The sequence below is a fragment of the Vulpes lagopus genome, chromosome 2 (genome assembly GCF_018345385.1).
Source record: "Vulpes lagopus strain Blue_001 chromosome 2, ASM1834538v1, whole genome shotgun sequence".
Classification (NCBI taxonomy): domain Eukaryota; kingdom Metazoa; phylum Chordata; class Mammalia; order Carnivora; family Canidae; genus Vulpes; species Vulpes lagopus.
Genome location: NC_054825.1, coordinates 831908 through 844732, shown reverse-complemented (window position 1 = coordinate 844732; position 12825 = coordinate 831908). Strand labels below are relative to the sequence as shown.

At 64.1% G+C, this 12825-nt stretch overlaps 1 long non-coding RNA gene across 1 annotated transcript; it reads left to right on the top strand.

Annotated features, from left to right (window-relative positions):
* The first annotated feature begins 5751 nt into the window (after nucleotides 1–5751).
* Nucleotides 5752–7124, top strand: LOC121484416. The gene is made up of 3 exons (XR_005986025.1): nucleotides 5752–5876; nucleotides 6513–6651; nucleotides 7021–7124. It is a non-coding gene; the product is annotated as an uncharacterized LOC121484416 (long non-coding RNA).
* The last annotated feature ends 5701 nt before the right edge of the window (nucleotides 7125–12825 follow it).

Here is a 12825-nt window from a genome sequence, read left to right as displayed (position 1 = left end):
GGCTCTGGCTAGCAAGGCGTTTTAACAATATTTATTCTTCAATCCATGAGCATGGACTCTGCCCATTTTCTTGTGTCTTCCTCAATTTCTCCCATGAGTGTTCTATTTTCTCATGCTTCTTGAGGCCATTTTGTTGACTTATATATATATTTTAAAGATTTTATTTATTTATTCATGAGAGACACAGAGAGAGCAAGTGGCAGAGACACAGGCAGAGGGAGAAGCAGGCTCCATGCACCGGGAGCCCGACATGGGATTCGATCCCGGGTCTCCAGGATCATGCCCTGGGCCAAAGGCAGGCGCCAAACCGCTGCGCCACCCAGGGATCCCCTGTATTGATCAGTTTTGATCGTTTTTCTAATTCTTTAGTTTTTGCTTACAAGATACTTAGTTCTTCTCCCCAGTTTGCTTTTAAAATTGATATAGTTGAGAAATGCTCAGATGCTCGCGCTTCCTCCCAAGGACAACATCGAAGACCTCCCAGTTCGGGTCTGGGAAGAGAAGTTAACACGTCCCATAACCATTAACAGGTAGCACCAGCAATTCCACGATGTCCCAGTATCTGAGCGTGCCCTGCTATTGGGGGGATCTGCTTTCCTTCCTAGTGGCTGGGGTCTCCAGGCAAGCCAGGAGGCCTGCCCGGCCCAGCCTGAGGAGAGGCCGTCCTGTGTCCCCCGGCCACCGGCCGTCAGGGAAGCCACAGGCTCGTGCACGTGCCCCACACAGCCAGACGTGTAGGGTCCTTGTCGTGCCTGTCGTTCCCTTCCAGCGTATTTCATCGAGGTGGAGAAGTGTGGCCGCTACAGAAACATATGCTGGGAGGCTTGAGGTTTCACGAGGTCCGGTACATGAGCAAATTCGAGGAAGGTGTGACACACGCTCACCAACAAGTGCATTCCTCACGTGACACCGGCATTCTGTAACACGGTCACTTCACCCGTGCCGCCGAAGCTCTCGACTCCCTTCACGGGTCCAAAGCTGGCAGCTGGTGCGTGATTATCTCTCAACACGGACACACTCCTGCGGACGTGGCTCGGCGCCCGCAGCTCCTGCACACCAACACCCGCAGCCTGGCACTCGGAGCCGGGAAGCCACACTTCCCCCCCACATGCGCACCCCTGCCGCCCCTGCTCTTGGCTCACGGAAGCCCCGCTCCTCCTCCGGCTCGGACTCCTGGGCTGCCTCAGTTTCCTTCCTGTCCAAAGATTCGTTCTTTCATGTTGTTGTCGGAGGGGAGCCATTTCACTTCCCTTACACGGGACCGGCGTATGGGCTCTGGGATGTGTGCTCTGTGCGTGTGTGTGGTGTGTGTGCATGCGTGTGGCTAGTGTGTGTGTCTGTCGTGGGCGTATTTGTGTGCAGGTGCACGTGTGGGCACACAGGGGGCCATCCGTGTCCACCCCGGCAGGACTGGGGACTGGTTTCCTCCCTCCCCAGGGGGTGCAGCACCCTGTCCCACAAAGGCTGCAGCAGGGAGCCTGGGGGGCCCACGTCTAGGGGTCCTCTGTCCTCCGATCACCTTTGTCCCAGGCCCTGTGTCCTTGGCTCCCACTGACCTGGCCCTGAGCCCCCGTGAGGGCCCCCAGGCAGGGTCCTCATGCACCGAGGGGACGTCCCCTGCCGTCCACCACATCCTGAATTTTGGGGGGGCGAGAGCCTCGGGGGGCTCTTGGGAACCAGCACAGCTGCCTCAGAGCAGCCCCATGGCCGAGAGGGCCTTGCAGGCTCCTGGTGTGCCCAGGCTGGCGCTCCTGAGCGGGAGGCTGCAGGCGGCACAGGGCCAGCAGAGGGCAGGGGACCCCCGCTTGATGCCCACCAGCCGGCAGGCACCCCGGCCCGGCCTCGCACGAGGACTGGACGGCCTGGCTCCCCACGTGCAGTGGGCTTCTGGGGTCGTAGCGGGACCTGAAGAGGAAGCCTGTGACGGGCGGGCAGCCGTATCCTGTTCGGGAAAACCTTTCCTGGGTGATTCCGAAGTTAATGAAAAACAGCAAAATGCTTTCATTCCAGAAAATGGCTTTTAATTCTTCTTTACTTCATTGAAGACAGACGTGGGGCCGGAAGACGCAGGACGGGCCAGGTGTAATTACCGTCATTATCCGTCCTTGGGAAGCAACGTCTGCCCTAAATAGGTCCGCGTCCTGACGCTCCAAGCAGAGAAAACAAACAGCGGCCGACCCAAAGGCTGTGCGTCCAAGGTGAACGCCGGCACGTTGGCTTTTCTGGGGAATAAACAACAGATGCCTCACAGCTGGACCGCAGCTGGGCACCGGGGATGCCTGGGAAGAGCGAGCAGGAGGGGCCGGGGCGCTGGCGGGCCGCGCAGGCCAGGCTGCTGCCCTTCCCCGCCGGCTGCAGGGCGGCCCAAAGCCACGGACCTGCCAGGAAAGGGGGGCCAGGCCTCGTAGGACCTGCCCTCTCCGGCTGGGATCCTCCCCAAGGGCATCCCCCCACCACTCCTCAGTGTCTCCCTGATTCTTCAGGGGGCCCCCAGTGCACAGGGATCCCTCCCCGCCCAGAGACCCAGGTCCCCACAGACCTCGCCCTCGCCCGTCCTCTCCCTCAGCTGGGGGCACAGCTCCCGCTGGGGGGAAGGGACCGGGCAGCAGGCGGGAACAGCTGTCAGCGTGCCTCCACTTGACCAGAAGGTGCTGCGGGAACTCAGCGTACTTCCAAGGGAGCAAAGCTCCTACATATGCACGTGCGCACACACACGTATGTTTGTGTACATGGAACACACGTGTCTCACACGTACACAGAGCATCTGGCGTGCACATGTGTACCCATACACCTATGCTCGTGTGCCCGTGCCCACAAGGACACGTTTGCATTCATGTGCACACACGAGACACGAGCACACGCGTGTACACACGTGCATACACTCACGTGCACATGCCGTCACACACGCGCGTGCTCACATGCATGTACACTGCTCTCTTGCTGGTCCCGCCACCCTCCCCACATCCTGCCGACACTCCTCAAGGTGTGGACAGGACCAGGGGCCTCAGCGCTGCAGGCGGTGCCAGGAGCCGGGAGCCCGGACCCGGGCAGGGGTTCGCCACCCAGCCTGGGGGACCTGCTCTGGAAACCCTTCCTGGAACAAATGGCCTGGCGGGCCACCCACACGTCCGGGCCTGCGGGGGGCGGGGCCGGCCTGGGGCGGGACCAGCCTGGGACACGCCGGGGGTGCCTTCGGGGGCTCCGTGCCCGGAGAACCCCCCTGGGCCGGTGGGGCCAGGGCCACACTGGGGGGTCAGACAGGGGAAGGGGCGGTGGTCCCAGGGCGCCTGGGGGCCTGGGGGGGAGCGGGCTCTGGCTCCGGGAGGTGAAGGTCAGCCGCATTCCTTGCCAATGCTGGAATCCTGACATCAGATTTTCCATGCTCGGCTGGGGGCGGAGCCGGCGCGGAGGGGGCCCTGGGAGGGCTCCTCACCTCCTGGCTGGGGGGGCCCCACTGCCCGCCGCCGCCTGAGCACCCTGGCCCCGGGCCACCCTCCGACTTTCTCATCCCAGCTGAGGTCTTGCTGAGTCACATGGGGGCTGGGTTAGGGGCTCTAAAAATAGCCGGCCCCTGGGGCCAGGCCCGCAGTTATTATTAGGGCAGTCGGAGCCCCTGGGGGGGTGGAGGGGTCCACCTCTCAGAGCCCCTGGAAGAGAAGGGACGGGCAGCAGGCAGGGCTACCTGGCCCCCTAGCCCCGGACACGGAAGCCCACCCCCTCCCCGGGCCCAGGGGTGGGGCCTCCCACCCTCCTCCCACCCAGACAGCCTAATCCTGGGCACCCACGGTGGCCCCGTGGCAGCTCCTGGCCCTTCACAGAGGCCGGGGTGCCCCCTGCAGAGCCTGGGATGTGGGGCCCGAATGAAAACGTGGCCCCTTGTGGGAGAAGGATTCAGAATTTCAGGACCAGTAGGGGGTCCTTCTACCTTGCTGTCCTGGGGGACTGTCCAGCCCACAGCCTGGGAAGCTGGTCCCGCACCTGTCCCCAGAGGTCGTTTTGGTTTCCCGAGGAGAGAGGTCACAGCCTCAGAGCCTGTGGGGAGAGCAGGGGTCCCCGAACACCAAGCCCGCCGTCTGTTTCCATGGGAAAAACAGCCGTCAGGCTTTCTCTCCAGGTGACTTGAGCCATTCGTGTGACGTCATGGCCCTCCGGTTGGTCATGCTGCTGCTGAGGAGGCAGGTGGCCCCTGGGTGCTGCTCCGGGGGAGCTCAGGCTCCCTCAGAAACTCTCCAGTTAACCCCGAGCCCCCCAACGGGACGCTGCCCTCGGCAGGCGTGCAGGGCCCTCCACCCACTCCAGCCCCCTGCCCCCCACGCGACCCAGGACTTCAGCCCCAGCCAGCAGCCTCCAGCCAGGGCCTCAACCCCAGCGGCCTCCAGGGCCAGAGACCACTGGGGGAGAGCCGGCCCCAGGGGCAGGCCTGCCGCTGCCGTGTGGGGTCCTCCCCCCGCGTGGGGTCACCTCTCGTGGTAAAGCGGCTCCACGCAGCAGCGGGGCAAGAAGCTGTGCCAGCACTAGCTAACTTCTGGACTCCGCGTGAGCGAGCGGACGTCCTGGGGCAGAGCCACCCACTCCCTCTCCGGATGGGTGAGCTCCACGGGGCGGGGGCCCGGCCTCAGGAAGCCCCTAGGGAAACAGGAACTTCCCGAGTGAGCGCTCTGCGCCCGGCTGTCCCCGGGCTGGGGGCGGGCGCCATGACCTACCCACACCAACCAGGACGGCGCCTCACTCGGATCACCAAAGTGGCACTTAGGCCGGGGATCACCTGTGATGCCCAGAGGGGTGCCAGTTCATGGGGCGCCCCACAGTGTCAGCATCATCGGGTCACCCATGGGGCTCAGCCCAAAGCACAGGCGTCCCTGAGCACCGCGAGCACCCGGTAGCCGCTCAGCGAGGCTGGGACTCCACCCTCAAGTGCAGGGACCCCGTCCCTCGGTCCCTCGGGGCTTCCGGAGGAGGGAGCAGGGCCGGCCAGGCCCGGGAGGGCCACGTGCTCAGCCCTGACCCGCAGTGGGGCCTTTGCAGGCGCTCCCCCCAGGCCAGAAGGAGCCACTGCCATGCTGGCCTCCAGACCTACGGCAAAGACGAGCCCTTTCCTCCTGAAAAGGTGATTCATGGGCTGGAAGGACATGAGCCAGGGCTCACCTGTCGGGGTCGCACGGCCCCCTGAGGTCTCCAGGACCAGGGCCCCCAGCACCCACTCCCCGGGGCTGCGCACGTGGGGAGAACGTGGAGCCTTCTCTCCAGGCAACAAGCGCTCCCCGGAGCCCCCTCAGGGGACAGATCTTCGGGGGAAACTGTGTAGTCCTGTGAGCGCTGACAAGCAGCTGACCCGAGGAGCTGGGCAGCTGCCGCCGTGGCGCACAGGCACCCAGCTGCAGACCCCGGCTGCCGGGACTCCGGTCGGTCACTGGGGACCAGTCCACCCAGGGGCCCGAAGCTGCCCATGGTGCAGGTGCACTGCTGACGTCACCTGCTAGTGCAGCCGCTTGCGGGTGTCCCCTCCACCGGCCGTCGCACGTCACTAACGGGGCCGAATTTCCCAGGAAGCCAAGAAAAAAGCAGGAATCTTGCACCCGATTTCCAGCTGGGGCTCTGACAGCGCCACCTTCCCAGGTGTCCCGCTCCACACCCGGAGCCCTGGGCCCCTCGGACTCACCCCCCCGCGGCTGGAACCTACCGTGCGGCAGAGGCCGGGGAACGAGCATGGCCCCTTCACCGGGGCCCGCAGACTCGGTGACCCCAAAAGAGATGCCACCTCATGTGAGCCGCCGGCATCGGGGCTGAGTGGAGATGACGTCCCAGGCTGATGGACAGCCCCTTGGTGCTGGAGCCCAAGTCTGGACCCGGCTTACGGAGGACACAGGTGTGCACAGGTGAGCTGGCTGAGCACTTGCTTCAGGAGAGAGGGGTGCCCGGCCCCAGAGGGTGCCCGGCCCCAGAGGGAGTGTGGCTGCGGAGTCAGGGCTGAGGAGGGCCGCGGGTAAACGGGGCAGCGGGTGCCCACACCACCCTAATGGGGAAAAAAAGATCCACATTTATCTCTTTGCTCAAAGTAAGAGCTGACCTTTGAGAGCAGACATCTGATTTGTGGTGATGGGAGACAGGCATTTGTGCAGCCCAGGCCGGGTCTGGCCTCCGCACACTCACATCCCAGGCGGGTGACGGCGACGGAGAGAAGACAGGGGGGCCAACAGCCATTGCTGCCAGCTGGGGGGCGTCCTCCACGGGCCCTCCGCCCCCCGGCACCGTCAGCAGCAGCCGCCCCTCACTGCGCCGTGCAGAGCTGGGGTGCAGGCCATCCCCACCCCTGCCCAGGCCTGCAGCGGGCTGAGCACGGGCGCCGGGTGCCCCCAGGGAAGAAGGATGGAGGGTGGCTGGGCTCCCCTGGAACGGTCGGGGGTAGGGGGCTCTGCACAGCAGCCTGGAGAGCAGGGAGGACATGGACGAGGTAACACCCCCGGGGGCCTGCAGACTCAACGCCTCCCTCCCTGCGCTTGATTCATTTCTAGAAGCCCCACGTTAGGACCAGAGCCCCGGGATGTCTGTGGTCCCCTCCCTCCCTCCCTGCTCTCTCCTGGGGGGCCGGCCCCCATGGCTGTGGTGGTGCTTGGATTCCCCAGGACATGGCCGGCAGCTGCCCACCAGGCCGTGAGTGCTGCGCGTCCCTCCCCAGGATGGGGCCCCGGTCCTGGGAGCAGACCACGTCCAGGTCCCTCTGGGCGCCCTGGGTCGGGATGGGACAGAGGAGCCCGCTCCCCACGAGAGTCAAGAAGCCAACAGTCAGGCCCGAGACAGGTCAGCCCGGGGCTGGAGGCAGGACTGTCCCTGGCCCAGGAGCAGTGACCCGTAGGGAGAGAGGCCTTCAAGGGTCCCACCTGTTGGGCGTCCCCTGTGAGCAGGGCGGGTGGGAACGCCCAGGCGTGCACCTGCAGGAGCCCTTCAGACCCAGACACCACCTGCCTCCGGACGCTCCTGCTGGGGGCGGCCCCTACGCCGGGCCCTGTGCTCTGTGTGCAGGTGCAGCCCCATCAACGCTGGACACGGCCAGGCCCGCCAGTGGGCCCTGCAGCCCTGGGGCGAGGGGCGCACAGAGGGAGAGGGAGACCGAGGACGCAGACCAGGAGGTGGAGAGCCACCTGCGTGACCACCCTGCTGGGCGCCCCCAGCCTAGGACTGAGGGGGCCGACGGAGGGGCCCCCCCGCAGGGCTGGCTCTGGGCGGGTCAGGGCCCGATGTCGTCCGCTCCTCCCCCGCCTGTGCTGCGCCCGGGGCCACGCCCGCCGCGGCCTTTGACCTGCGCCACCCCGATGAGTCACCGAACCTCGAACCTCGACCCGCAGACCCGCAGACCGGCGGCGGCCCAAGGCCGGGCGGGCGATCCCCGAAGCCGGCCCGGCTGGCGCAGGCCCGGATGCCTCGCCTGTGCCGCAGGGGACCCTGCCACCGGGCCGCGGGCCGGGCTCTGCGCGCCATCGCTGCAGGAAATGGAAACGTTCCTAAAACTTTTCACTTCACAGCTGCTTTTACTTTTTTAGTCCATGCTTAAAATAGCCTGGAGCGGGGCCTCTGGTTGGCCTCCGCCGAGGTTCGGGCGGCCGTCAGGAGGCGGCTCGGCCGACAGCGCTTCTCCTTTTCGTGTGACTCTGGGAGCAACGCTGCGTTTGCAGTCAGGTGACGGCCAGGCCGCTTCCCTAAGGTCGCTGCCCTCACGGCGCTGGGCACACTGGGGTGAGCCCCGCACACCCCGGCGCCCGGGCCAGGAGCGGGCTGCGTCCTCCCCGCGCGCTGCCCTCCTCGCTGCGGCCCCACGACCGGGCGCCAGGCGCACACGGGGAGGCCGCGGCGGGGACGTGCAGGCGTGTGCCCGAGCTCACGCTGGGGCCGAGGGACAGGCCAGGACCGCCAGCCTCCCAGACGCACAAGAGGGAGAGCGGCGGACCCCAGCCACCCAGAGTGCCCACTGCCAGCTCAGCCTCCTTGTCCACCGAACGCGGACGACGCTGCATCTGGGCCTCGGGTGGAGCCCCGCAGAGGTCTGGGGTGCCCCCTGGCCGCCCCGCATCTGGCCTGTATGGAAGCGGGCCCACGGGCTCTGCAGGTTCAGGCAGCGGGTGATCTGCCCCCGGGGCCACCATGAGCTTGAGTCCCCGACCGCGCTGGTCGTGGTGGCCCTGGACGGCACCCAGGAGTCACCCCAGGCTGCCTGGAAGTGGTGACACCCAGAGCCAGTTTAGAGTGGGTGCACTCAGGCCGACCACTCTCTGGCCAGCCCCGGGCGTGGGGGCACGATGAGGGTCTGCGCAGGCCTGACCGATGCCCTCAGAGCACAACCACACGGGGCCCGGAGTCTCCTCAGGGTGGGTCACCAGGCCCTGGGGTCCTGGGCCCTCCCTCCCTGTGCCTCTCCTGACCCGGAGGCAGGGGTCAGTGCCAGGACACTCCTCAGCCCCTCCCCGAGCCAGCTTCCTCCCCCTCCACCCGCCGCACTCTGCGGCTCGGGGGCTGAGCGCAGCCAGGTCCTCCCAGGTCGTGCGCTGAGCCCGGTGGCACAGCCCGTATGGCTGGTGCTGCCCAGCCCTGGGCCTGTCCTCTGCTCTCCGCCGGCGCTGCCCCAGGGGCTGTGCTCCCAGGTCCTGGCAAAGCCGCCAGGCTGCAGGACCCTGAGGCTCCGCCGGGAGGGAGAGGGAGGCCATGCTGACCAGGAGGCAGCAAGGCCCTCCGATGACTCAGTGACACGGTGCCTGCGGCTGCCAAGACGGACTCCAAGAACCAGGACGTCAGAGTGTCACCCGGGAGCCCCTCAGAGAGGGCCGCGCCTGCAAACCCACTCGCCGTGAGGACGGGACGACCCCACCAGCCCGGAGGAGTAGGATCCCCGCAGGAGGAGCCTGGCTTGGGAACAGAGTCCCGCCAGGGGGGCAGGGAAGTGCCTGAGCCCGAGGGGGGTTAGAGGCCCCCAGCAGCTGAGTCCTATAGGACAGGCCACCCTCACCCTCGCCCGGGGCAGTCCTGTGGCCGTGCCCGACTCTATTTGGCTTCCTGGCAGAGGGTCGCAGGGAAATGAATGCAGTCACATTGGCTCTTTGACGGGGGCACTGGACGGGATGAGCGCTGGGTGTCGCACTATATGTTGGCAAATCGAACTTCAATAAAAAAAAAAAAAAAAGAATGAATTCGTCATTATGTCTTTCTGCCAAGGGAAGAAGCTCCTAGGCTGATTTGGTAAGAAAGCCTTGGCCTGGGGGTGGCTGACCCGTGACCCCTTGGGGGGAAGGGAGGGGCTTCCCCAGCGGGGTGCAGCCTGGCAGCCTCCCTCCCCTCCCCGGCCTGTGGGGCCAGGGGCCCGGCCCACCTCGTCCTGGGCAGGTGTGGGAAGCCTGGAAGCTGAGCAGCCTCTCCCTGCCCAATCCAGGAGGACAACATAAGGATCTTGGGGTGGAAGTGACGCTCATTCTGCACCTATCTGACCCCTGCCCGCCCTCTGCCCTCTGCTGTGGCCCCGAGGCTGAGCCCCGGCTTGCCTGTTGGCCTCTCTTTGGGTCGAGGCAGGAAGGGCCAGGGGGAGGACAGCCGGGGCGTGTCCTCCGTCCTTCCTGGGCTGTGTGACCATGATCCGCACAGGCCGTCCCCTCCCCTTGTCCTGCAGGTCTGGTCACGCTCCCTGCCCTGCCACCTGCCAGCACCGGGGACGCCGTGCAGGGCCTGAGCCGAGACTCCTAGTGCCGATGGCACACATGTGGCAGGTCCCCTCCCTCGGCTCCAATTCTGTTCTGGTGAAGGTGTCGTTCTCGGTCTCGTGGGTGACATACCTCTCGAATACGGGTCCTTTACTTCTGGCCCAAGACCCGCATGGCACGTGCTCTGACGGCCGCTGCTCTCCGCCCCTTCCAGCCTGGTTTTCTCATCACAGGACACTCCAGTGTCGTACTGTCCCTCGTCCCCGTGCTCCCAGCTTGCATGAGGAGCCCCGTGGGCTGTGGGACCACCGTCACAGCCTTGCCCTGGGCTGCGTCATCTGAGGCGGGGACTGACTCGTGGGAGCTGTCCGGGTGCAGCCGACCCCGACGGAGGTCAGCTCAGGGTCCCTGGGCCTCAGTTTCCCTCTTTGCCTCGGCTTTCTCAGGCTCCGTGGGCCTGTCTGTGTCTGTCTGTCCCTCCGGCTCCTGCTTTGCTGTCTTTGCTTGCAGCCTGGGTCTTCTGGGCTCCTCTGCACGTGGGGAAGCTGGTGGAGGGCACCCCAGCCCCTCTCGCCCCCCAGCCCGCAGCCCCTGCACCCCCAGGCCTGGGCAGCCAAGCCTCCTGGCCCCTGCACAGCCCTGCGGAAACAATGAGCTCCGTGTGAGTGGGAGCAGCCGACGAGGGGGCGGGCCCCCCAGGAAAGGGGAGTCCGCTGGGCTGGAGGGAAGTGGGACGTGAGTATGCCTTCGTCCCACAGCCATGGGGCCCTGGCCCTGCTTCCCCAGCCTGCCCAAGCCGAGTCTGTGTCCCCTGCCAGCAGGGCGTGGCCCCCCTCCCGTGGCCTCCGCGTCCCGGTGGAGGAGGAGGACGGGGTACTGGGAGCCAAGCGGGGGGCACAGGGGAAGCGTGTCCTCTCGGGAGGGGGTTCGGCCCGGCGTTGAAGCCCTGAGAGGGACCGCGGAGAGAAGCCGGTCTATGCTTCCTGAAGCCCGGGGACTCCTGCCTCAGTTGTTCCCCGGGGTTTGGTTGGAAGGGGCAAAAGCTGCAGTTCCTAAGCAGGCTTTGAGTTTAGGGTGAATCTTTTGATTAAGGCAGCTGTTGCACTAACTGATTCAGACTCAACGTCCCGGTCAAGGGGGTGACAAGCCGGCTGCTGAGCGGGTGGTGGTCCCACCTGCCATTGTGCAGCTGGAATTCGGGCCAATGACTCCTGCCAGCCTCCGCCAGCACCGGCGGGAGGAATGTGCCACCCGAGCAAAGCAAACTCGAAAGACACGGATGCCGCGGGGCGTCGTCTCCACGGGCAGAGCCTCCGTCGCCGGGCCGGGCCCGCTGGGTGGCCCTCCCGCACACACACGGATGCTTGGCACGGCTTTACCCTTCAAGGTATATCATTCAAAAAATTGTGATAGGCCACGTCGTTAAGTAAATATTTTACTTGACTCATATGTCAAAAACCAAACAGTTTGATCAAATCTACTTGTGGTTTGAAAGAAAATCTGTCCGGTACTTTCCATTTTCGGGTGCGTCTCAGCTCAGCTTTAACATCAAACGTGTTAGTGAGTCAGCTGCCCGGTTCGTGGGGAGAACGCGGCGCAAGTCACGGCGGAGAGGAAACCAGAAGTGAGAGTTTTCGAATGTCACACGCACATTTAGATCGCGGCGGCTTCTGCGTGCAGACCACGCTCGTCTGAGACGTGTGAGAGAAGACGGTCCTAGTCCAGACGCCCAGGAATACATTTGGAAACTACGTATGACACGTCTTGAAAGAAAGGGAACTGGGCTGAAGGAAGGACGTATTAAGAATCTTTGCGTTACTGGAAAGGCCTCTTTTGAGACGAACGTATTTTAATTTTATAATTGAAAGGGTGATAAATAATTCCTGCCGGGTGAAAGAGTGTATCGTACAGTATCAGAATTCTCTTAATAGGGCAGCACCCCCACCCCCGTGGCTCAGCGGTTTAGCACCTGCCTTTGGCCTGGGGCGTGATCCTGGAGACCCGGGATCAAGTCCCACATCGGGCTCCCTGCATGGGGCCCGCTTCTCCCTCTGCCTGTGTCTCTGCCTCTCTCTCTCTCTCTGTTCTCTCATGAATAAATAAATAAATAAATAAATAAATAAATAAATAAAATCTTTAAAAAAGAAAGAATTCTCTTAATATCAGTAATGATATGCCTCTATTTAATGGAGGAGGCTAAAATCCATACATAGATATAACCAGAAAATGAAATATTTGGCTGCTCCTAATTCTCCTCATTGGACTCGAATTACGCTCAGTTACGCACAAATGGTGAATCAACGTGGCTCGTGTAAGCGGGCGAGGAGGTGTTTCTCGCTGTCTCGCCATTACACCGCAGTCATTACTGTTCCCACGAGCAAACCTGTTTTATAAGGTATTACTGGTCGGAAATAAGTAAATATTTTAAACAGCAGGAGATCTGAAAACACACCGTGTGTGTAATAAGGGTGAGGTCCGGCGTCCCGGATCGTCCCGGGGATGGCCCGTACCAGGGACAAGGCCAGGATGGCAGTCGGCCGCGAGCAGGGGCCGCTCCGGGGGCGACTGGAGGATTGTCCCCAAGGGAGTGTATGGAAAAACGTATGAAACCCTAATTCAGAGGGCGTGGTGATGAGGCCTTTGTTTTCCTTTCCTCGCCTCCATAAACTCAGGAAAACCAGCTCTAGAACAGTCGGAGGGACTTTATCCCGAGCCCAAGGACACCTCCCTTGTTAAACACGCTGAGAGGCGGCGCAGACAGACACACACGCTCCCTTCATGGACGGGCTGTTCCCTGCGCCCACGGCGTTCCCCTGGGGACCCGACGGCTGGCAGGCTGTACCCGAGCCAGGCCGGAGGTGGGGGTGTGCTGTGCCGCCCGCCTGCCCCTGAGTCTGCGCAGGACACCTGTCCCCATCACGGGACGGACCCTGCTGCCGCTCTGTTTTGCACTCCGGGGACCCGGTGTCCCCCACGCTGCCCCAAACCCCCAGCTCTGACGGCCCACTCTGCTAGGAGGAAGGGCTGCCAGGTCCCCCCACCCCACGTCCCCACACTGCCACTGGCCTCCTGCCACCCTCACTCCCGAGTCCAGGTCCACGAGGACAGGGCCCCAAGGAAGTGGCCTCGCCTCCGAGCCTGCGTC